Source organism: Schistocerca cancellata, chromosome 6 (assembly GCF_023864275.1).
Source record: "Schistocerca cancellata isolate TAMUIC-IGC-003103 chromosome 6, iqSchCanc2.1, whole genome shotgun sequence".
Classification (NCBI taxonomy): domain Eukaryota; kingdom Metazoa; phylum Arthropoda; class Insecta; order Orthoptera; family Acrididae; genus Schistocerca; species Schistocerca cancellata.
In genome coordinates this window covers 3,978,437-4,000,597 of record NC_064631.1, presented here as the reverse complement: position 1 = coordinate 4,000,597, position 22,161 = coordinate 3,978,437, and the positions used below count along the sequence as shown (strand labels likewise).

Sequence of the window (22,161 nt, the reverse complement as noted above, 5' to 3'; positions counted from 1 at the left end):
AGACTTTGAAAACGACAAAACAGTACGAATCGGCAGGTGATTTCTGAAATACGTCACCGCCTATTGTTGTGTAGGTGTGTTGAGTTCCAAATTTGATTTGTAACCACGAATTTATTCCTTAGTCGTCTCGTCTCGTCTCGTCTCGTCTCGTCCCGCAGACGTTTGTCGTGCTTGCGCTGTCATATGGACCACGACCCGAGCGGCAGCGAGCGGCAGTCGAGCAAAGTCGGGACAAGTCGGGACGGGGTCAGGGACAGGGATAGGAATGGTGCGAATGCACTGCAAACTACGCAGACACCTGGTGTGAGGCGAGGCGAGGCGAGGCGAGGAAGCCCACATCGTACCAGTGGGCCCTCCAGCACGACACTGCCACACCCCGCACAGGCCCTCCGCTGAACACCAGGGACAAGATTCGTCCTCCGCTAGTGTCGAAGGCCGCACGCACCCAGCGAATGACAGGGGGTGCAACGAGCAGCAGTGCGTCTCACACACGCGGCGGTGCGCCCGCCAATTCGGCCGTCACTCTGCTGGGACGCCGGGCGCGCCTCCCCGCGCCGTCCTCGAGGAACTGGCGGTTGCGGAAGGAAGCGCTTTCGTCAAATGCGGCCGAAAACTAACATTTTGTGTGTTGGGAGAAAAGCCGAACGCGAATTCTGCCGTGCTCCTACATTAGATGAGCGCCAACGGCCATACCATGATGAATACACCGGTTCTCGTCCGATCACCGAAGTTAAGCATCATCGGGCCCGGCTAGTACTTGGATGGGTTACCGCCTGGGAAACCCGGGTGCTGTTGGCTCCCTTCCTGTTTTCTTTTTGTTATGTCGCCAGCCCAATTTTCAATCTACCTTTCTGTTGTGACAAAGATGCTTCCTTAAGCCTTTTAAAAAAAAAAAAAAAAAAAAGTTCTCGTCCGATCACCGAAGTTAAGCATCATCGGGCCCGGCTAGTACTTGGATGGGTGACCGCCTGGGAAACCCGGGTGCTGTTGGCTCCCTTCCTGTTTTTTTTTTTTTGTAATGTCGCCAGCCCAATTTTCAAACTACCTTTCTGTTGTGACAAAGATGCTTCCTTAAGCCTTTTAAACTACTGTAATGGTACGAAAATGCAGTAATTAACTCAGTTTGAGGGAGAATGTGCTAACCAAGTTTGCCAAGAAGACTTTGAAAACGACAAAACACTACGAATCGGCAGGTGATTTCTGAAATACGTCACCGCCTATTGTTGTGTAGGTGTGTTGAGTTCCAAATTTGATTTGTAACCACGAACTTATTCCTTAGTCGTCTCGTCTCGTCTCGTCTCGTCCCGCAGACGTTTGTCGTGCTTGCGCTGTCATATGGACCACGACCCGAGCGGCAGCGAGCGGCAGTCGAGCAAAGTCGGGACAAGTCGGGACGGGGTCAGGGACAGGGATAGGAATGGTGCGAATGCACTGCAAACTACGCAGACACCTGGTGTGAGGCGAGGCGAGGCGAGGCGAGGAAGCCCACATCGTACCAGTGGGCCCTCCAGCACGACACTGCCACACCCCGCACAGGCCCTCCGCTGAACACCAGGGACAAGATTCGTCCTCCGCTAGTGTCGAAGGCCGCACGCACCCAGCGAATGACAGGGGGTGCAACGAGTAGCAGTGCGTCTCACACACGCGGCGGTGCGCCCGCCAATTCGGCCGTCACTCTGCTGGGACGCCGGGCGCACCTCCCCGCGCCGTCCTCGAGGAACTGGCGGTTGCGGAAGGAAGCGCTTTCGTCAAATGCGGCCGAAAACTAACATTTTGTGTGTTGGGAGAAAAGCCGAACGCGAATTCTGCCGTGCTCCTACATTAGATGAGCGCCAACGGCCATACCATGATGAATACACCGGTTCTCGTCCGATCACCGAAGTTAAGCATCATCGGGCCCGGCTAGTACTTGGATGGGTGACCGCCTGGGAAACCCGGGTGCTGTTGGCTCCCTTCCTGTCTTTTTTTTTTTTTGTAATGTCGCCAGCCCAATTTTCAAACTACCTTTCTGTTGTGACAAAGATGCTTCCTTAAGCCTTTTAAACTACTGTAATGGTACGAAAATGCAGTAATTAACTCAGTTTGAGGGAGAATGTGCTAACCAAGTTTGCCAAGAAGACTTTGAAAACGACAAAACACTACGAATCGGCAGGTGATTTCTGAAATACGTCACCGCCTATTGTTGTGTAGGTGTGTTGAGTTCCAAATTTGATTTGTAACCACGAACTTATTCCTTAGTCGTCTCGTCTCGTCTCGTCTCGTCCCGCAGACGTTTGTCGTGCTTGCGCTGTCATATGGACCACGACCCGAGCGGCAGCGTGCGGCAGTCGAGCAAAGTCGGGACAAGTCGGGACGGGGTCAGGGACAGGGATAGGAATGGTGCGAATGCACTGCAAACTACGCAGACACCTGGTGTGAGGCGAGGCGAGGCGAGGCGAGGAAGCCCACATCGTACCAGTGGGCCCTCCAGCACGACACTGCCACACCCCGCACAGGCCCTCCGCTGAACACCAGGGACAAGATTCGTCCTCCGCTAGTGTCGAAGGCCGGACGCACCCAGCGAATGACAGGGGGTGCAACGAGCAGCAGTGCGTCTCACACACGCGGCGGTGCGCCCGCCAATTCGGCCGTCACTCTGCTGGGACGCCGGGCGCGCCTCCCCGCGCCGTCCTCGAGGAACTGGCGGTTGCGGAAGGAAGCGCTTTCGTCAAATGCGGCCGAAAACTAACATTTTGTGTGTTGGGAGAAAAGCCGAACGCGAATTCTGCCGTGCTCCTACATTAGATGAGCGCCAACGGCCATACCATGATGAATACACCGGTTCTCGTCCGATCACCGAAGTTAAGCATCATCGGGCCCGGCTAGTACTTGGATGGGTGACCGCCTGGGAAACCCGGGTGCTGTTGGCTCCCTTCCTGTTTTTTTTTTTTTTTGTAATGTCGCCAGCCCAATTTTCAAACTACCTTTCTGTTGTGACAAAGATGCTTCCTTAAGCCTTTTAAACTACTGTAATGGTACGAAAATGCAGTAATTAACTCAGTTTGAGGGAGAATGTGCTAACCAAGTTTGCCAAGAAGACTTTGAAAACGACAAAACAGTACGAATCGGCAGGTGATTTCTGAAATACGTCACCGCCTATTCTTGTGTAGGAGTGTAGAGTTCCAAATTTGATTTGTAACCACGAATTTATTCCTTAGTCGTCTCGTCTCGTCTCGTCTCGTCTCGTCCCGCAGACGTTTGTCGTGCTTGCGCTGTCATATGGACCACGACCCGAGCGGCAGCGAGCGGCAGTCGAGCAATGTCGGGACAAGTCGGGACGGGGTCAGGGACAGGGATAGGAATGGTGCGAATGCACTGCAAACTACGCAGACACCTGGTGTGAGGCGAGGCGAGGCGAGGCGAGGAAGCCCACATCGTACCAGTGGGCCCTCCAGCACGACACTGCCACACCCCGCACAGGCCCTCCGCTGAACACCAGGGACAAGATTCGTCCTCCGCTAGTGTCGAAGGCCGCACGCACCCAGCGAATGACAGGGGGTGCAACGAGCAGCAGTGCGTCTCACACACGCGGCGGTGCGCCCGCCAATTCGGCCGTCACTCTGCTGGGACGCCGGGCGCGCCTCCCCGCGCCGTCCTCGAGGAACTGGCGGTTGCGGAAGGAAGCGCTTTCGTCAAATGCGGCCGAAAACTAACATTTTGTGTGTTGGGAGAAAAGCCGAACGCGAATTCTGCCGTGCTCCTACATTAGATGAGCGCCAACGGCCATACCATGATGAATACACCGGTTCTCGTCCGATCACCGAAGTTAAGCATCATCGGGCCCGGCTAGTACTTGGCTGGCTGCCCGCCTGGCAACACCTCGGTGCCGAGCGAGCAGTACTTCCGTGTGCGACTTGGCCGGCGGCGCCTCGCGTGTCGTCTGCTTCCTCTGCCTCGTGGCTTGTGTTTATACCTGACTGTAAGTAATGGAAATGATATACGATGATAGTGAGGAAAGACAGAATAACGTACAATGTGAGTTTGATCGATCCGTTGATAAACCATCGGCATTCGAAATTCACCGTTGGATATTAGAGGACTTGATGTTAAGGCACGATGACGTTCTTGGCATACAGTTTGATACGTTCCTTAATTCGGTGTTTTTGAAACTGAGATCTCCTGATATGTGTGATACTGTTGTGTCTGTCAATGACGGTGTGCGTAAATTTCGACATCTTGACGGTAAAATTAGTAATGTGACTGTGTCGCACGCCGGCTTTGGCGTTAGGCAAATTCGTATCTTTAACTTGCCTTTTGAAATACGGAATGATACTATTTCACGTTATTTGCGTCCGTACGGTACCGTTTTGTCAGTGATTAAGGAAAAGTGGTCCTCTGCATATTTGTTTCAAGTCGAAAACGGTGTGCGGAGTGTGAAAATGGTTGTCAGACAACACATTCCGTCCTTTATTCTGGTTAACGGCCACCGTGCGTTTGTGACTTATAGTGGACAGCCTCAAACTTGTTCATTTTGTAGTGGCGTTGGTCATTACCGGCAGGACTGTCCTAAACGTAAACGGCCTGCTCAATTACCGATCGATGACGGTTTGCGCGGGGACAGCTTTGCCTCTGTCGCTGCTACGGTCTTAGGTACAGCCCCCCCCGCACCCGCGCGCCGCGTGGCTGATGCTAACCTAGCTGACGCCGCGGTTGCCATGGATGTGTCCACTCCCGATTGTGACCTTGCTTCTGTGTCTGCTGTTTCCGCGCCTGCTACGGCTATCGTGCAGGCTGACGAAAGTTTGTCTTTCCCACGTGTTTCACTTGCGTCTGTGTCTGAACCCACGCCCGCGTCGGCGACTGATGTAGTGTCGGAACCTGTTTCGCAGCCTGTTACGGTATCGGAATCTTCTGATACGTTGCCTGCCTCAGTTGACGTGGCTGCCGGTGCTCCTGTTCACACTGCTGTTGTGGAATCGCGGGAAATTTTTGTGGCTCCGAAACCGCGGCGTGATGAACTTCCGTCTCGCAGTTCTAGCAGGCAACGTGCTCGTAGTGTCGGTCGGTCGCCCTCCTCTGACAGGGGGTTTACACGACAGGACCGCAGTCCGTCTCCAGTTGACCGTTCGCCCGCCGCTCCCCGGCAGTCGCGGGTTGGTCGGCAGGACTCACAACAGCGTGTCGCGCGTCGGGACCCACGTGCAGACCGCGAGCGGCGGCCGTCTCCGGCTTCCGGCTGCGGGCGTCAGACACAGCAATCACAACCACAACAGCTTGCCGCTTCTCGCCATTCGCTGCCTGACGATCTCAGCGTTGCCGATCAGAAGCGTGATGTCGCTGTTCGACATTTACGCACCGTTTTAAGTCAGCAGCCCACTGGTGACGGTTCAGTTGTGCCGACCGACACAGCTTCGGCTGTGGCGACGCCGCCATTGCCGACGAAACGGAAGGCTGAAGACACCCACCAGCGTCGGGTTTGTCCTTCTGCCCTTGAGCGTGTGCCGACCTCTTCTTCCGACGTGGAGATGCCCGTCGTTGATCCTTTGTCGGCAGCCTCCGGTGGCACCGATTCTGGGACCGCGTCCACCCCCACTTCCGTCCCCCCCACTGACTGGGCGGCGGATGTGGAAGGTGGTGCGGAGACTTAGTGATTTCTTTGTTGTCCCTTAATCCAGTTGACGGGAATTACACCCGTCTTTTTCGAGAATCTTTTATCCTTTTTGGTGGCTGAAATTCCGTCAATGTCTGCTGTCTGTTTTTTATGAGGCGTTTTTTGTGCTTGTGTCTTTTAATTGTGTATGGCGCCTGAGCGTTGTTCGTGGAATATTTTAACTATCACTGTTATTCTCTGTTGTTCCCTCCTCCAGTTGACGGGAATCAATTCAGTCTTTTTAGAGAAAATTTTATCCTTTTTGGTGGCTGAAATTCCGTCCATGTTTGCTGTTTGTTTTTAAATGAGGAGCGTTTTGTGCTTGTGTATTTTAATTGTGTATGGAGCCTGAGCGTTGTTCGTGGAATATTTTAACTATCAATGTCAACAAGTTGAGTAACCCGCACAAGTTGTCGGCTTTGCTCACTTTTTTACATGACTCCCACTGTCATGTGGCATTTTTACAGGAAGTTACGCGTCAGGCTCTGTTGTTTTTAATTGACGCTTCTGATTTTACTGTTGTTGATAATATAATGTCCGACGAACAGACTGGTACTGCTATCTTAATCCGTCCTGAATTCGATGTTAGCAATATTGAAATATTGCCAAATGGCCGCGCTATAGCATGTACCGTCAATGGTCTTGCCTTTGTTAATGTGTATGCTCATGCCGGTGACAAGCCAGCGCGGAATAAATTTTATGGTCAGGATCTCTGTCCACTTCTCCATCGTAATCATACTGACTTAGTGATCGGTGGTGATTTTAATGCTGTGATCGATGGTCGAGATCAGGAGCCGCGTCCTAACTGGTGCCAGGAATTACGTACGTTGGTCGACAGTTTTCGGCTCCGCGACACGTGGCGTGTGCTGTATCCGGACAAGACGCATTTCACCCACTTTTACGCCACCGGTCACAGTCGCTTAGACAGGATCTATGTGTCTTCGCCGCTCGCCGCCCACGTCCGGAAGGCGGACGTGTTGCCGGTTATTTTTTCAGACCATTGCGGTTACATGTGTCAACTCTTCCTGCCGCGTGCGCGCCCTACTCGGCGCCCCACTATTTGGAAATTTAACTGTAGCCTTTTGGACGATGCCAGTCTAACGTCTCAATTTACTGCGTTGTGGCGCAAGCTCTTGCGTGGTAAGGGAGATGGCGGCAGTACTATCGGGTGGTGGGTGGCGGTCGCCAAGCCGGCTATTCGGCGTTTTTTAATCGATTTTAGCCGCGATGCGGCGCATTGGCGTCGGTCGACGGCACGTTTTTACCAGGATTGTTTAAAGGATATCGCTCAGCGAGTCGCGACGTCACCTGAGTTGCTTCCGGTTTTTAATCAATTCAAAGCCAAGCTCCTAGATGATCTACGTCGGAAGGGTGTTGGGGCTATCGCGCGGAGCCAACCGGTGGGTGACGTGGAAGGGGAACCGCTCTCTCTCTACCACCTGAGCAGGGAGCGCCGGCGGCGCGAGCGGTTGGCCATCCGTAAATGGATCCAGCGAGATGGCACGTCCACTTCCGATGGTGCGGCCATTGAGCGAGAAGTTCACGCGCACTTTGAGACGCTCTTTCGACAGGTTGACGTCGACGCCGGGGCGCTGCGCGATTTTTTGCAGAGGGTCCCACGTGTGTTGACACGACAAGATAGAGCCAGTTTAAATGAACCTTTTACCCTTGATGACTTAGATACAGCTGTGAAACGGAGTCCTCGGGGCCGGTCCCCTGGACTGGACGGGATTCCCGCGGAATTTTATTTAAAATTTTTCAGTCCTTTAAGTGATGTTTTAATTGCCATTATGAATGAGGTCCATAACGGCGTTGCTATTCCTGCGGAATTTTCAGAAGGGCGCATTGCACTCGTTCCGAAATCGACCGCCACACCAAATCTCGACAATGTCCGTCCTATAACCTTGCTGAACGCCGACTATAAAATTATAGCGCGGTGTATCACGCACAGGTTGACGGACGTTATGCCAAAGGTGGTGAGTGACCATCAGACTTGCGCTGTCAGGGACCGTAACATATTCGATGCTGTTCTGGCGTACCGGGATTGTATCGGATATGTAAAAAGTCACAGGCTCCGGACGGCTGCGATAATGCTGGTCGACTTCAAAAACGCTTTCGATCGGATTAGTCACACCTATCTGCGGCAGGTCTTGGTCGGTTTCGGATTTGGTCCTAAACTGACGACGATGGTGCACAATATTTTAAGGAATGCCACGTCACGGGTTGTAATAAACGGAATTCCCAGTCGTGTTATACCTATTAGCCGCTCAGTTCGCCAGGGCTGCCCCTTGTCTATGTCGCTCTTCGCTTTGGCTTTGGATCCGCTCCTCCGCTGTATCGCCCAGGAATGCCGGGGCATTCGCATTGGTGGAGATCAGCTGATCTGTAGAGCGTATGCCGACGACCTCGGCGTGTTCCTCGATCAGCCAGAGGACATTAACAGGCTGCATGGTGTTTTACAGCGATTTGAGAGGGCGACGGGGGCTATCGTCAATCCTCGGAAGACTGTTTTGCTCCCTCTTACACCTCGCCTGCGTACTGCTCGCGGCGACTGGTTTTGTGTCAAGCAACGACAGACAGTGCTCGGTGTCATTCTGACCGACAATCCGCAGCGTATGGAAGCTCTGAATTGGCGGTCCACGTTGTATAAGGTTAGAGCCGTTGCGAAACTGTATGCCTCTCGGAATTTGGCGCTCCGTCAACGGGTGGCCCTTATTAACACGCAGATTTTGGCCAAAGCGTGGTATCTGGCACAAGTCCTACCTGTGCCGAAACAACTGGAACGGGCCCTTCAACAGGCGGTCTATTGGTTGCTATGGAAGGGTGATATTTTTAAGGTCTCCCTGGCAACCTGTACCTTGAGTCTGGCGGAGGGAGGGCTGGGTTTCGTTGACTTTCGCAACAAGTGTGCGGCGCTCTTCGTAAAGCGGACTACCGTGGTGCTTGACAAGGGGCCGTGCAGTCCGACGGCTGCCTTGTTCCGTGCATATCGCCCGCCATCGGTGATTGCTCCGGTATCGGTTAGTCATATTCCGTCCATGTTGAACTTCGTACGCCGGTATTATGTGTATAACAGCTATCTGATGCTCGGCGATGTCCGTGCGTGCAATGTCGGTGACGTTATTCGCGCTCTTCGGGGATCGCCCAGCAGGAATAAATGGGAGTATCGGCTGCCTCAGCATGACTGGCGAATGGTGTGGCGGAACCTTGCCACCGCCGTTATTCCTGCCGACGTTCACGGAACATGGTATAAAGTGGTCAACCGCACAATTCCGACTAATGCTAAGCTGCACTCTATCGGTCTGATTCCTTCGGGTGTCTGTGATTCGTGTCCTGAGGAGGACACTATCGAACACCGATTCGAGTGTCGGAAATTCCGTGTTGTTTGGGACATTGCGTGTGACATGGTGCGTCTAATCAACAGAGTGGACAGGCGGCAGGTGACAGCCTTGGACGCCATCGTGCCTCAGTGTGTAGCGTATCCGGCCACCAAACGGAATGCTACTCTTTGGATTTTGGGACACGCGGTTTATTGTATTTTCGCCCTGAAATTGACTGATGCCGTCGACTTTCTGTCTTACCTGTGGGCGGAACATCGTTTGATCCTCGGTCGACAGGCTTATTCATCGACTTTCGCCAATTTTTTGCATGTCGCCTTGGCCCATGCATTCACTCAATTGTCACTTTCCTGATATGACTATATACCCAATCATGACATTTTTCTTTTTCCTATCTGATACTACTGCCAATATTCCTGTTGGCGTTTATGACGAACCCTTGCTTACCACCGGTCTTCCTTTCTTGGGTACTGATTTTATGGCTTGGTAAAGTTGTGTTTCTAATGGACCGTACATTAACGAAACCGTACACATGACCTACATTTATGTGAATGGCGCTTTGTCCGTCAAACGTTCTTTTATGTTTGCTTTACTTTCTGTTCCTCCTTTATTTCTTTCTTGATATTTGTTCTTTTCTCGCGGCGACTGAGGGGGCCGAGTCGCGGTGATCATTTTATCGCAGTTGGTGTGTGTCTGAATGTGGGCTTTCCTATTGCTATGCGTCGTCGTTTGTTTTATTCTCCATGTACCATCCGTCGGCCGTTAGCGGAGACATGTTTTCTTTCGGACTTTATTTTATTTGCGGTGGATTTCCTTTTTTTTTTTTTTTTTTTTTTTTTTTTTTTTTTTTTTTTTTTTTTTGGTGGATGCCACGTGACTGTTGCTTTGGCGGGTTGTCATTGTTGTAGGTCACTGTCGATGCCAGTTGCCACGGCGTCCAGTAGCCACTTTTGTTTCTATTATTTGGCATGAAGTCTGGAAGACGGATTACCTTGCGTTTCTTTTCTTATCTTGGCGGATGCATATTCTTTTCTGATATTTGTAGCGGAAACCCACAGCATATATTCACGCCAGCACACCTCGCCGATGGAGGCAACTTTTGGAGGGCGTTAATCAGAGGCTCTTGAAGAAGTCAACAGCACCTTTATAGCTCGAGAAGCTCGCCAAGAGAAGGCGTTTAGTGGAGAGCGAAAAGGCCGGGCTATAAGGGGAGATGGGAGGCCCGAAAAAAACAAAAAAAAAAAAAAGGTGCTGTTGGCTCCCTTCCTGTTTTTTTTTTTTTTTTTGTAATGTCGCCAGCCCAATTTTCAAACTACCTTTCTGTTGTGACAAAGATGCTTCCTTAAGCCTTTTAAACTACTGTAATGGTACGAAAATGCAGTAATTAACTCAGTTTGAGGGAGAATGTGCTAACCAAGTTTGCCAAGAAGACTTTGAAAACGACAAAACAGTACGAATCGGCAGGTGATTTCTGAAATACGTCACCGCCTATTGTTGTGTAGGTGTGTTGAGTTCCAAATTTGATTTGTAACCACGAACTTATTCCTTAGTCGTCTCGTCTCGTCTCGTCTCGTCCCGCAGACGTTTGTCGTGCTTGCGCTGTCATATGGACCACGACCCGAGCGGCAGCGAGCGGCAGTCGAGCAAAGTCGGGACAAGTCGGGACGGGGTCAGGGACAGGGATAGGAATGGTGCGAATGCACTGCAAACTACGCAGACACCTGGTGTGAGGCGAGGCGAGGCGAGGCGAGGAAGCCCACATCGTACCAGTGGGCCCTCCAGCACGACACTGCCACACCCCGCACAGGCCCTCCGCTGAACACCAGGGACAAGATTCGTCCTCCGCTAGTGTCGAAGGCCGCACGCACCCAGCGAATGACAGGGGGTGCAACGAGCAGCAGTGCGTCTCACACACGCGGCGGTGCGCCCGCCAATTCGGCCGTCACTCTGCTGGGACGCCGGGCGCGCCTCCCCGCGCCGTCCTCGAGGAACTGGCGGTTGCGGAAGGAAGCGCTTTCGTCAAATGCGGCCGAAAACTAACATTTTGTGTGTTGGGAGAAAAGCCGAACGCGAATTCTGCCGTGCTCCTACATTAGATGAGCGCCAACGGCCATACCATGATGAATACACCGGTTCTCGTCCGATCACCGAAGTTAAGCATCATCGGGCCCGGCTAGTACTTGGATGGGTGACCGCCTGGGAAACCCGGGTGCTGTTGGCTCCCTTCCTGTTTTTTTTTTTTGTAATGTCGCCAGCCCAATTTTCAAACTACCTTTCTGTTGTGACAAAGATGCTTCCTTAAGCCTTTTAAACTACTGTAATGGTACGAAAATGCAGTAATTAACTCAGTTTGAGGGAGAATGTGCTAACCAAGTTTGCCAAGAAGACTTTGAAAACGACAAAACACTACGAATCGGCAGGTGATTTCTGAAATACGTCACCGCCTATTCTTGTGTAGGAGTGTAGAGTTCCAAATTTGATTTGTAACCACGAATTTATTCCTTAGTCGTCTCGTCTCGTCTCGTCTCGTCTCGTCCCGCAGACGTTTGTCGTGCTTGCGCTGTCATATGGACCACGACCCGAGCGGCAGCGAGCGGCAGTCGAGCAAAGTCGGGACAAGTCGGGACGGGGTCAGGGACAGGGATAGGAATGGTGCGAATGCACTGCAAACTACGCAGACACCTGGTGTGAGGCGAGGCGAGGCGAGGCGAGGAAGCCCACATCGTACCAGTGGGCCCTCCAGCACGACACTGCCACACCCCGCACAGGCCCTCCGCTGAACACCAGGGACAAGATTCGTCCTCCGCTAGTGTCGAAGGCCGCACGCACCCAGCGAATGACAGGGGGTGCAACGAGCAGCAGTGCGTCTCACACACGCGGCGGTGCGCCCGCCAATTCGGCCGTCACTCTGCTGGGACGCCGGGCGCGCCTCCCCGCGCCGTCCTCGAGGAACTGGCGGTTGCGGAAGGAAGCGCTTTCGTCAAATGCGGCCGAAAACTAACATTTTGTGTGTTGGGAGAAAAGCCGAACGCGAATTCTGTCGTGCTCCTACATTAGATGAGCGCCAACGGCCATACCATGATGAATACACCGGTTCTCGTCCGATCACCGAAGTTAAGCATCATCGGGCCCGGCTAGTACTTGGATGGGTGACCGCCTGGGAAACCCGGGTGCTGTTGGCTCCCTTCCTGTTTTTTTTTTTTTGTAATGTCGCCAGCCCAATTTTCAAACTACCTTTCTGTTGTGACAAAGATGCTTCCTTAAGCCTTTTAAACTACTGTAATGGTACGAAAATGCAGTAATTAACTCAGTTTGAGGGAGAATGTGCTAACCAAGTTTGCCAAGAAGACTTTGAAAACGACAAAACACTACGAATCGGCAGGTGATTTCTGAAATACGTCACCGCCTATTGTTGTGTAGGTGTGTTGAGTTCCAAATTTGATTTGTAACCACGAACTTATTCCTTAGTCGTCTCGTCTCGTCTCGTCTCGTCCCGCAGACGTTTGTCGTGCTTGCGCTGTCATATGGACCACGACCCGAGCGGCAGCGAGCGGCAGTCGAGCAAAGTCGGGACAAGTCGGGACGGGGTCAGGGACAGGGATAGGAATGGTGCGAATGCACTGCAAACTACGCAGACACCTGGTGTGAGGCGAGGCGAGGCGAGGCGAGGAAGCCCACATCGTACCAGTGGGCCCTCCAGCACGACACTGCCACACCCCGCACAGGCCCTCCGCTGAACACCAGGGACAAGATTCGTCCTCCGCTAGTGTCGAAGGCCGCACGCACCCAGCGAATGACAGGGGGTGCAACGAGCAGCAGTGCGTCTCACACACGCGGCGGTGCGCCCGCCAATTCGGCCGTCACTCTGCTGGGACGCCGGGCGCGCCTCCCCGCGCCGTCCTCGAGGAACTGGCGGTTGCGGAAGGAAGCGCTTTCGTCAAATGCGGCCGAAAACTAACATTTTGTGTGTTGGGAGAAAAGCCGAACGCGAATTCTGCCGTGCTCCTACATTAGATGAGCGCCAACGGCCATACCATGATGAATACACCGGTTCTCGTCCGATCACCGAAGTTAAGCATCATCGGGCCCGGCTAGTACTTGGATGGGTGACCGCCTGGGAAACCCGGGTGCTGTTGGCTCCCTTCCTGTTTTTTTTTTTTGTAATGTCGCCAGCCCAATTTTCAAACTACCTTTCTGTTGTGACAAAGATGCTTCCTTAAGCCTTTTAAACTACTGTAATGGTACGAAAATGCAGTAATTAACTCAGTTTGAGGGAGAATGTGCTAACCAAGTTTGCCAAGAAGACTTTGAAAACGACAAAACACTACGAATCGGCAGGTGATTTCTGAAATACGTCACCGCCTATTCTTGTGTAGGAGTGTAGAGTTCCAAATTTGATTTGTAACCACGAATTTATTCCTTAGTCGTCTCGTCTCGTCTCGTCTCGTCTCGTCCCGCAGACGTTTGTCGTGCTTGCGCTGTCATATGGACCACGACCCGAGCGGCAGCGAGCGGCAGTCGAGCAAAGTCGGGACAAGTCGGGACGGGGTCAGGGACAGGGATAGGAATGGTGCGAATGCACTGCAAACTACGCAGACACCTGGTGTGAGGCGAGGCGAGGCGAGGCGAGGAAGCCCACATCGTACCAGTGGGCCCTCCAGCACGACACTGCCACACCCCGCACAGGCCCTCCGCTGAACACCAGGGACAAGATTCGTCCTCCGCTAGTGTCGAAGGCCGCACGCACCCAGCGAATGACAGGGGGTGCAACGAGCAGCAGTGCGTCTCACACACGCGGCGGTGCGCCCGCCAATTCGGCCGTCACTCTGCTGGGACGCCGGGCGCGCCTCCCCGCGCCGTCCTCGAGGAACTGGCGGTTGCGGAAGGAAGCGCTTTCGTCAAATGCGGCCGAAAACTAACATTTTGTGTGTTGGGAGAAAAGCCGAACGCGAATTCTGTCGTGCTCCTACATTAGATGAGCGCCAACGGCCATACCATGATGAATACACCGGTTCTCGTCCGATCACCGAAGTTAAGCATCATCGGGCCCGGCTAGTACTTGGATGGGTGACCGCCTGGGAAACCCGGGTGCTGTTGGCTCCCTTCCTGTTTTTTTTTTTTTGTAATGTCGCCAGCCCAATTTTCAAACTACCTTTCTGTTGTGACAAAGATGCTTCCTTAAGCCTTTTAAACTACTGTAATGGTACGAAAATGCAGTAATTAACTCAGTTTGAGGGAGAATGTGCTAACCAAGTTTGCCAAGAAGACTTTGAAAACGACAAAACACTACGAATCGGCAGGTGATTTCTGAAATACGTCACCGCCTATTGTTGTGTAGGTGTGTTGAGTTCCAAATTTGATTTGTAACCACGAACTTATTCCTTAGTCGTCTCGTCTCGTCTCGTCTCGTCCCGCAGACGTTTGTCGTGCTTGCGCTGTCATATGGACCACGACCCGAGCGGCAGCGAGCGGCAGTCGAGCAAAGTCGGGACAAGTCGGGACGGGGTCAGGGACAGGGATAGGAATGGTGCGAATGCACTGCAAACTACGCAGACACCTGGTGTGAGGCGAGGCGAGGCGAGGCGAGGAAGCCCACATCGTACCAGTGGGCCCTCCAGCACGACACTGCCACACCCCGCACAGGCCCTCCGCTGAACACCAGGGACAAGATTCGTCCTCCGCTAGTGTCGAAGGCCGCACGCACCCAGCGAATGACAGGGGGTGCAACGAGCAGCAGTGCGTCTCACACACGCGGCGGTGCGCCCGCCAATTCGGCCGTCACTCTGCTGGGACGCCGGGCGCGCCTCCCCGCGCCGTCCTCGAGGAACTGGCGGTTGCGGAAGGAAGCGCTTTCGTCAAATGCGGCCGAAAACTAACATTTTGTGTGTTGGGAGAAAAGCCGAACGCGAATTCTGCCGTGCTCCTACATTAGATGAGCGCCAACGGCCATACCATGATGAATACACCGGTTCTCGTCCGATCACCGAAGTTAAGCATCATCGGGCCCGGCTAGTACTTGGATGGGTGACCGCCTGGGAAACCCGGGTGCTGTTGGCTCCCTTCCTGTTTTTTTTTTTTTGTAATGTCGCCAGCCCAATTTTCAAACTACCTTTCTGTTGTGACAAAGATGCTTCCTTAAGCCTTTTAAACTACTGTAATGGTACGAAAATGCAGTAATTAACTCAGTTTGAGGGAGAATGTGCTAACCAAGTTTGCCAAGAAGACTTTGAAAACGACAAAACACTACGAATCGGCAGGTGATTTCTGAAATACGTCACCGCCTATTGTTGTGTAGGTGTGTTGAGTTCCAAATTTGATTTGTAACCACGAACTTATTCCTTAGTCGTCTCGTCTCGTCTCGTCTCGTCCCGCAGACGTTTGTCGTGCTTGCGCTGTCATATGGACCACGACCCGAGCGGCAGCGAGCGGCAGTCGAGCAAAGTCGGGACAAGTCGGGACGGGGTCAGGGACAGGGATAGGAATGGTGCGAATGCACTGCAAACTACGCAGACACCTGGTGTGAGGCGAGGCGAGGCGAGGCGAGGAAGCCCACATCGTACCAGTGGGCCCTCCAGCACGACACTGCCACACCCCGCACAGGCCCTCCGCTGAACACCAGGGACAAGATTCGTCCTCCGCTAGTGTCGAAGGCCGCACGCACCCAGCGAATGACAGGGGGTGCAACGAGCAGCAGTGCGTCTCACACACGCGGCGGTGCGCCCGCCAATTCGGCCGTCACTCTGCTGGGACGCCGGGCGCGCCTCCCCGCGCCGTCCTCGAGGAACTGGCGGTTGCGGAAGGAAGCGCTTTCGTCAAATGCGGCCGAAAACTAACATTTTGTGAGTTGGGAGAAAAGCCGAACGCGAATTCTGCCGTGCTCCTACATTAGATGAGCGCCAACGGCCATACCATGATGAATACACCGGTTCTCGTCCGATCACCGAAGTTAAGCATCATCGTGCCCGGCTAGTACTTGGATGGGTGACCGCCTGGGAAACCCGGGTGCTGTTGGCTCCCTTCCTGTTTTTTTTTTTTTTGTAATGTCGCCAGCCCAATTTTCAAACTACCTTTCTGTTGTGACAAAGATGCTTCCTTAAGCCTTTTAAACTACTGTAATGGTACGAAAATGCAGTAATTAACTCAGTTTGAGGGAGAATGTGCTAACCAAGTTTGCCAAGAAGACTTTGAAAACGACAAAACAGTACGAATCGGCAGGTGATTTCTGAAATACGTCACCGCCTATTGTTGTGTAGGAGTGTAGAGTTCCAAATTTGATTTGTAACCACGAATTTATTCCTTAGTCGCCTCGTCTCGTCTCGTCTCGTCTCGTCCCGCAGACGTTTGTCGTGCTTGCGCTGTCATATGGACCACGACCCGAGCGGCAGCGAGCGGCAGTCGAGCAAAGTCGGGACAAGTCGGGACGGGGTCAGGGACAGGGATAGGAATGGTGCGAATGCACTGCAAACTACGCAGACACCTGGTGTGAGGCGAGGCGAGGCGAGGCGAGGAAGCCCACATCGTACCAGTGGGCCCTCCAGCACGACACTGCCACACCCCGCACAGGCCCTCCGCTGAACACCAGGGACAAGATTCGTCCTCCGCTAGTGTCGAAGGCCGCACGCACCCAGCGAATGACAGGGGGTGCAAAGAGCAGCAGTGCGTCTCACACACGCGGCGGTGCGCCCGCCAATTCGGCCGTCACTCTGCTGGGACGCCGGGCGCGCCTCCCCGCGCCGTCCTCGAGGAACTGGCGGTTGCGGAAGGAAGCGCTTTCGTCAAATGCGGCCGAAAACTAACATTTTGTGTGTTGGGAGAAAAGCCGAACGCGAATTCTGCCGTGCTCCTACATTAGATGAGCGCCAACGGCCATACCATGATGAATACACCGGTTCTCGTCCGATCACCGAAGTTAAGCATCATCGGGCCCGGCTAGTACTTGGATGGGTGACCGCCTGGGAAACCCGGGTGCTGTTGGCTCCCTTCCTGTTTTTTTTTTTTTTGTAATGTCGCCAGCCCAATTTTCAAACTACCTTTCTGTTGTGACAAAGATGCTTCCTTAAGCCTTTTAAACTACTGTAATGGTACGAAAATGCAGTAATTAACTCAGTTTGAGGGAGAATGTGCTAACCAAGTTTGCCAAGAAGACTTTGAAAACGACAAAACACTACGAATCGGCAGGTGATTTCTGAAATACGTCACCGCCTATTGTTGTGTAGGTGTGTTGAGTTCCAAATTTGATTTGTAACCACGAACTTATTCCTTAGTCGTCTCGTCTCGTCTCGTCTCGTCCCGCAGACGTTTGTCGTGCTTGCGCTGTCATATGGACCACGACCCGAGCGGCAGCGAGCGGCAGTCGAGCAAAGTCGGGACAAGTCGGGACGGGGTCAGGGACAGGGATAGGAATGGTGCGAATGCACTGCAAACTACGCAGACACCTGGTGTGAGGCGAGGCGAGGCGAGGCGAGGAAGCCCACATCGTACCAGTGGGCCCTCCAGCACGACACTGCCACACCCCGCACAGGCCCTCCGCTGAACACCAGGGACAAGATTCGTCCTCCGCTAGTGTCGAAGGCCGCACGCACCCAGCGAATGACAGGGGGTGCAACGAGCAGCAGTGCGTCTCACACACGCGGCGGTGCGCCCGCCAATTCGGCCGTCACTCTGCTGGGACGCCGGGCGCGCCTCCCCGCGCCGTCCTCGAGGAACTGGCGGTTGCGGAAGGAAGCGCTTTCGTCAAATGCGGCCGAAAACTAACATTTTGTGTGTTGGGAGAAAAGCCGAACGCGAATTCTGCCGTGCTCCTACATTAGATGAGCGCCAACGGCCATACCATGATGAATACACCGGTTCTCGTCCGATCACCGAAGTTAAGCATCATCGGGCCCGGCTAGTACTTGGATGGGTGACCGCCTGGGAAACCCGGGTGCTGTTGGCTCCCTTCCTGTTTTTTTTTTTTTGTAATGTCGCCAGCCCAATTTTCAAACTACCTTTCTGTTGTGACAAAGATGCTTCCTTAAGCCTTTTAAACTACTGTAATGGTACGAAAATGCAGTAATTAACTCAGTTTGAGGGAGAATGTGCTAACCAAGTTTGCCAAGAAGACTTTGAAAACGACAAAACACTACGAATCGGCAGGTGATTTCTGAAATACGTCACCGCCTATTGTTGTGTAGGTGTGTTGAGTTCCAAATTTGATTTGTAACCACGAACTTATTCCTTAGTCGTCTCGTCTCGTCTCGTCTCGTCCCGCAGACGTTTGTCGTGCTTGCGCTGTCATATGGACCACGACCCGAGCGGCAGCGAGCGGCAGTCGAGCAAAGTCGGGACAAGTCGGGACGGGGTCAGGGACAGGGATAGGAATGGTGCGAATGCACTGCAAACTACGCAGACACCTGGTGTGAGGCGAGGCGAGGCGAGGCGAGGCGAGGCGAGGAAGCCCACATCGTACCAGTGGGCCCTCCAGCACGACACTGCCACACCCCGCACAGGCCCTCCGCTGAACACCAGGGACAAGATTCGTCCTCCGCTAGTGTCGAAGGCCGCACGCACCCAGCGAATGACAGGGGGTGCAACGAGCAGCAGTGCGTCTCACACACGCGGCGGTGCGCCCGCCAATTCGGCCGTCACTCTGCTGGGACGCCGGGCGCGCCTCCCCGCGCCGTCCTCGAGGAACTGGCGGTTGCGGAAGGAAGCGCTTTCGTCAAATGCGGCCGAAAACTAACATTTTGTGTGTTGGGAGAAAAGCCGAACGCGAATTCTGCCGTGCTCCTACATTAGATGAGCGCCAACGGCCATACCATGATGAATACACCGGTTCTCGTCCGATCACCGAAGTTAAGCATCATCGGGCCCGGCTAGTACTTGGATGGGTGACCGTCTGGGAAACCCGGGTGCTGTTGGCTCCCTTCCTGTTTTTTTTTTTTTGTAATGTCGCCAGCCCAATTTTCAAACTACCTTTCTGTTGTGACAAAGATGCTTCCTTAAGCCTTTTAAACTACTGTAATGGTACGAAAATGCAGTAATTAACTCAGTTTGAGGGAGAATGTGCTAACCAAGTTTGCCAAGAAGACTTTGAAAACGACAAAACAGTACGAATCGGCAGGTGATTTCTGAAATACGTCACCGCCTATTCTTGTGTAGGAGTGTAGAGTTCCAAATATGATTTGTAACCACGAATTTATTCCTTAGTCGTCTCGTCTCGTCTCGTCTCGTCTCGTCCCGCAGACGTTTGTCGTGCTTGCGCTGTCATATGGACCACGACCCGAGCGGCAGCGAGCGGCAGTCGAGCAAAGTCGGGACAAGTCGGGACGGGGTCAGGGACAGGGATAGGAATGGTGCGAATGCACTGCAAACTACGCAGACACCTGGTGTGAGGCGAGGCGAGGCGAGGCGAGGAAGCCCACATCGTACCAGTGGGCCCTCCAGCACGACACTGCCACACCCCGCACAGGCCCTCCGCTGAACACCAGGGACAAGATTCGTCCTCCGCTAGTGTCGAAGGCCGCACGCACCCAGCGAATGACAGGGGGTGCAACGAGCAGCAGTGCGTCTCACACACGCGGCGGTGCGCCCGCCAATTCGGCCGTCACTCTGCTGGGACGCCGGGCGCGCCTCCCCGCGCCGTCCTCGAGGAACTGGCGGTTGCGGAAGGAAGCGCTTTCGTCAAATGCGGCCGAAAACTAACATTTTGTGTGTTGGGAGAAAAGCCGAACGCGAATTCTGCCGTGCTCCTACATTAGATGAGCGCCAACGGCCATACCATGATGAATACACCGGTTCTCGTCCGATCACCGAAGTTAAGCATCATCGGGCCCGGCTAGTACTTGGATGGGTGACCGCCTGGGAAACCCGGGTGCTGTTGGCTCCCTTCCTGTTTTTTTTTTTTTGTAATGTCGCCAGCCCAATTTTCAAACTACCTTTCTGTTGTGACAAAGATGCTTCCTTAAGCCTTTTAAACTACTGTAATGGTACGAAAATGCAGTAATTAACTCAGTTTGAGGGAGAATGTGCTAACCAAGTTTGCCAAGAAGACTTTGAAAACGACAAAACACTACGAATCGGCAGGTGATTTCTGAAATACGTCACCGCCTATTCTTGTGTAGGAGTGTAGAGTTCCAAATTTGATTTGTAACCACGAATTTATTCCTTAGTCGTCTCGTCTCGTCTCGTCTCGTCTCGTCCCGCAGACGTTTGTCGTGCTTGCGCTGTCATATGGACCACGACCCGAGCGGCAGCGAGCGGCAGTCGAGCAAAGTCGGGACAAGTCGGGACGGGGTCAGGGACAGGGATAGGAATGGTGCGAATGCACTGCAAACTACGCAGACACCTGGTGTGAGGCGAGGCGAGGCGAGGCGAGGAAGCCCACATCGTACCAGTGGGCCCTCCAGCACGACACTGCCACACCCCGCACAGGCCCTCCGCTGAACACCAGGGACAAGATTCGTCCTCCGCTAGTGTCGAAGGCCGCACGCACCCAGCGAATGACAGGGGGTGCAACGAGCAGCAGTGCGTCTCACACACGCGGCGGTGCGCCCGCCAATTCGGCCGTCACTCTGCTGGGACGCCGGGCGCGCCTCCCCGCGCCGTCCTCGAGGAACTGGCGGTTGCGGAAGGAAGCGCTTTCGTCAAATGCGGCCGAAAACTAACATTTTGTGTGTTGGGAGAAAAGCCGAACGCGAATTCTGCCGTGCTCCTACATTAGATGAGCGCCAACGGCCATACCATGATGAATACACCGGTTCTCGTCCGATCACCGAAGTTAAGCATCATCGGGCCCGGCTAGTACTTGGATGGGTGACCGCCTGGGAAACCCGGGTGCTGTTGGCTCCCTTCCTGTTTTTTTTTTTTTGTAATGTCGCCAGCCCAATTTTCAAACTACCTTTCTGTTGTGACAAAGATGCTTCCTTAAGCCTTTTAAACTACTGTAATGGTACGAAAATGCAGTAATTAACTCAGTTTGAGGGAGAATGTGCTAACCAAGTTTGCCAAGAAGACTTTGAAAACGACAAAACACTACGAATCGGCAGGTGATTTCTGAAATACGTCACCGCCTATTGTTGTGTAGGTGTGTTGAGTTCCAAATTTGATTTGTAACCACGAACTTATTCCTTAGTCGTCTCGTCTCGTCTCGTCTCGTCCCGCAGACGTTTGTCGTGCTTGCGCTGTCATATGGACCACGACCCGAGCGGCAGCGAGCGGCAGTCGAGCAAAGTCGGGACAAGTCGGGACGGGGTCAGGGACAGGGATAGGAATGGTGCGAATGCACTGCAAACTACGCAGACACCTGGTGTGAGGCGAGGCGAGGCGAGGCGAGGAAGCCCACATCGTACCAGTGGGCCCTCCAGCACGACACTGCCACACCCCGCACAGGCCCTCCGCTGAACACCAGGGACAAGATTCGTCCTCCGCTAGTGTCGAAGGCCGCACGCACCCAGCGAATGACAGGGGGTGCAACGAGCAGCAGTGCGTCTCACACACGCGGCGGTGCGCCCGCCAATTCGGCCGTCACTCTGCTGGGACGCCGGGCGCGCCTCCCCGCGCCGTCCTCGAGGAACTGGCGGTTGCGGAAGGAAGCGCTTTCGTCAAATGCGGCCGAAAACTAACATTTTGTGAGTTGGGAGAAAAGCCGAACGCGAATTCTGCCGTGCTCCTACATTAGATGAGCGCCAACGGCCATACCATGATGAATACACCGGTTCTCGTCCGATCACCGAAGTTAAGCATCATCGTGCCCGGCTAGTACTTGGATGGGTGACCGCCTGGGAAACCCGGGTGCTGTTGGCTCCCTTCCTGTTTTTTTTTTTTTTGTAATGTCGCCAGCCCAATTTTCAAACTACCTTTCTGTTGTGACAAAGATGCTTCCTTAAGCCTTTTAAACTACTGTAATGGTACGAAAATGCAGTAATTAACTCAGTTTGAGGGAGAATGTGCTAACCAAGTTTGCCAAGAAGACTTTGAAAACGACAAAACAGTACGAATCGGCAGGTGATTTCTGAAATACGTCACCGCCTATTGTTGTGTAGGAGTGTAGAGTTCCAAATTTGATTTGTAACCACGAATTTATTCCTTAGTCGCCTCGTCTCGTCTCGTCTCGTCTCGTCCCGCAGACGTTTGTCGTGCTTGCGCTGTCATATGGACCACGACCCGAGCGGCAGCGAGCGGCAGTCGAGCAAAGTCGGGACAAGTCGGGACGGG

General features: G+C 53.4%; 15 non-coding genes and 1 pseudogene across 15 annotated transcripts; all 16 read left to right on the top strand.

The window, feature by feature from the left end:
* The first annotated feature begins 679 nt into the window (after positions 1 to 679).
* Positions 680 to 798, top strand: LOC126089040 (5S ribosomal RNA). Its single transcript, XR_007520385.1, has one exon. It is a non-coding gene; the product is annotated as a 5S ribosomal RNA (ribosomal RNA).
* Positions 799 to 1,831: 1,033 nt separating this feature from the next.
* On the top strand, positions 1,832 to 1,950 carry LOC126090028 (5S ribosomal RNA). Its single transcript, XR_007520895.1, has one exon. It is a non-coding gene; the product is annotated as a 5S ribosomal RNA (ribosomal RNA).
* An 840-nt stretch (positions 1,951 to 2,790) lies between these two features.
* LOC126090027 (5S ribosomal RNA) lies at positions 2,791 to 2,909 on the top strand. The gene has a single exon (XR_007520894.1). It is a non-coding gene; the product is annotated as a 5S ribosomal RNA (ribosomal RNA).
* Positions 2,910 to 3,754: 845 nt separating this feature from the next.
* Positions 3,755 to 3,872, top strand: LOC126089575 (5S ribosomal RNA; annotated as a pseudogene).
* A 7,197-nt stretch (positions 3,873 to 11,069) lies between these two features.
* LOC126090026 (5S ribosomal RNA) lies at positions 11,070 to 11,188 on the top strand. Its single transcript, XR_007520893.1, has one exon. It is a non-coding gene; the product is annotated as a 5S ribosomal RNA (ribosomal RNA).
* Positions 11,189 to 12,030: 842 nt separating this feature from the next.
* Positions 12,031 to 12,149, top strand: LOC126090025 (5S ribosomal RNA). Its single transcript, XR_007520892.1, has one exon. It is a non-coding gene; the product is annotated as a 5S ribosomal RNA (ribosomal RNA).
* Positions 12,150 to 12,987: 838 nt separating this feature from the next.
* On the top strand, positions 12,988 to 13,106 carry LOC126090023 (5S ribosomal RNA). Its single transcript, XR_007520890.1, has one exon. It is a non-coding gene; the product is annotated as a 5S ribosomal RNA (ribosomal RNA).
* Positions 13,107 to 13,948: 842 nt separating this feature from the next.
* Positions 13,949 to 14,067, top strand: LOC126090022 (5S ribosomal RNA). The gene has a single exon (XR_007520889.1). It is a non-coding gene; the product is annotated as a 5S ribosomal RNA (ribosomal RNA).
* An 838-nt stretch (positions 14,068 to 14,905) lies between these two features.
* On the top strand, positions 14,906 to 15,024 carry LOC126090021 (5S ribosomal RNA). The gene has a single exon (XR_007520888.1). It is a non-coding gene; the product is annotated as a 5S ribosomal RNA (ribosomal RNA).
* An 838-nt stretch (positions 15,025 to 15,862) lies between these two features.
* On the top strand, positions 15,863 to 15,981 carry LOC126089381 (5S ribosomal RNA). Its single transcript, XR_007520708.1, has one exon. It is a non-coding gene; the product is annotated as a 5S ribosomal RNA (ribosomal RNA).
* Positions 15,982 to 16,825: 844 nt separating this feature from the next.
* On the top strand, positions 16,826 to 16,944 carry LOC126090019 (5S ribosomal RNA). The gene has a single exon (XR_007520887.1). It is a non-coding gene; the product is annotated as a 5S ribosomal RNA (ribosomal RNA).
* Positions 16,945 to 17,783: 839 nt separating this feature from the next.
* On the top strand, positions 17,784 to 17,902 carry LOC126090018 (5S ribosomal RNA). The gene has a single exon (XR_007520886.1). It is a non-coding gene; the product is annotated as a 5S ribosomal RNA (ribosomal RNA).
* Positions 17,903 to 18,750: 848 nt separating this feature from the next.
* LOC126089002 (5S ribosomal RNA) lies at positions 18,751 to 18,869 on the top strand. Its single transcript, XR_007520347.1, has one exon. It is a non-coding gene; the product is annotated as a 5S ribosomal RNA (ribosomal RNA).
* An 843-nt stretch (positions 18,870 to 19,712) lies between these two features.
* Positions 19,713 to 19,831, top strand: LOC126090017 (5S ribosomal RNA). Its single transcript, XR_007520885.1, has one exon. It is a non-coding gene; the product is annotated as a 5S ribosomal RNA (ribosomal RNA).
* Positions 19,832 to 20,674: 843 nt separating this feature from the next.
* LOC126090016 (5S ribosomal RNA) lies at positions 20,675 to 20,793 on the top strand. Its single transcript, XR_007520884.1, has one exon. It is a non-coding gene; the product is annotated as a 5S ribosomal RNA (ribosomal RNA).
* An 838-nt stretch (positions 20,794 to 21,631) lies between these two features.
* LOC126089380 (5S ribosomal RNA) lies at positions 21,632 to 21,750 on the top strand. The gene has a single exon (XR_007520707.1). It is a non-coding gene; the product is annotated as a 5S ribosomal RNA (ribosomal RNA).
* The last annotated feature ends 411 nt before the right edge of the window (positions 21,751 to 22,161 follow it).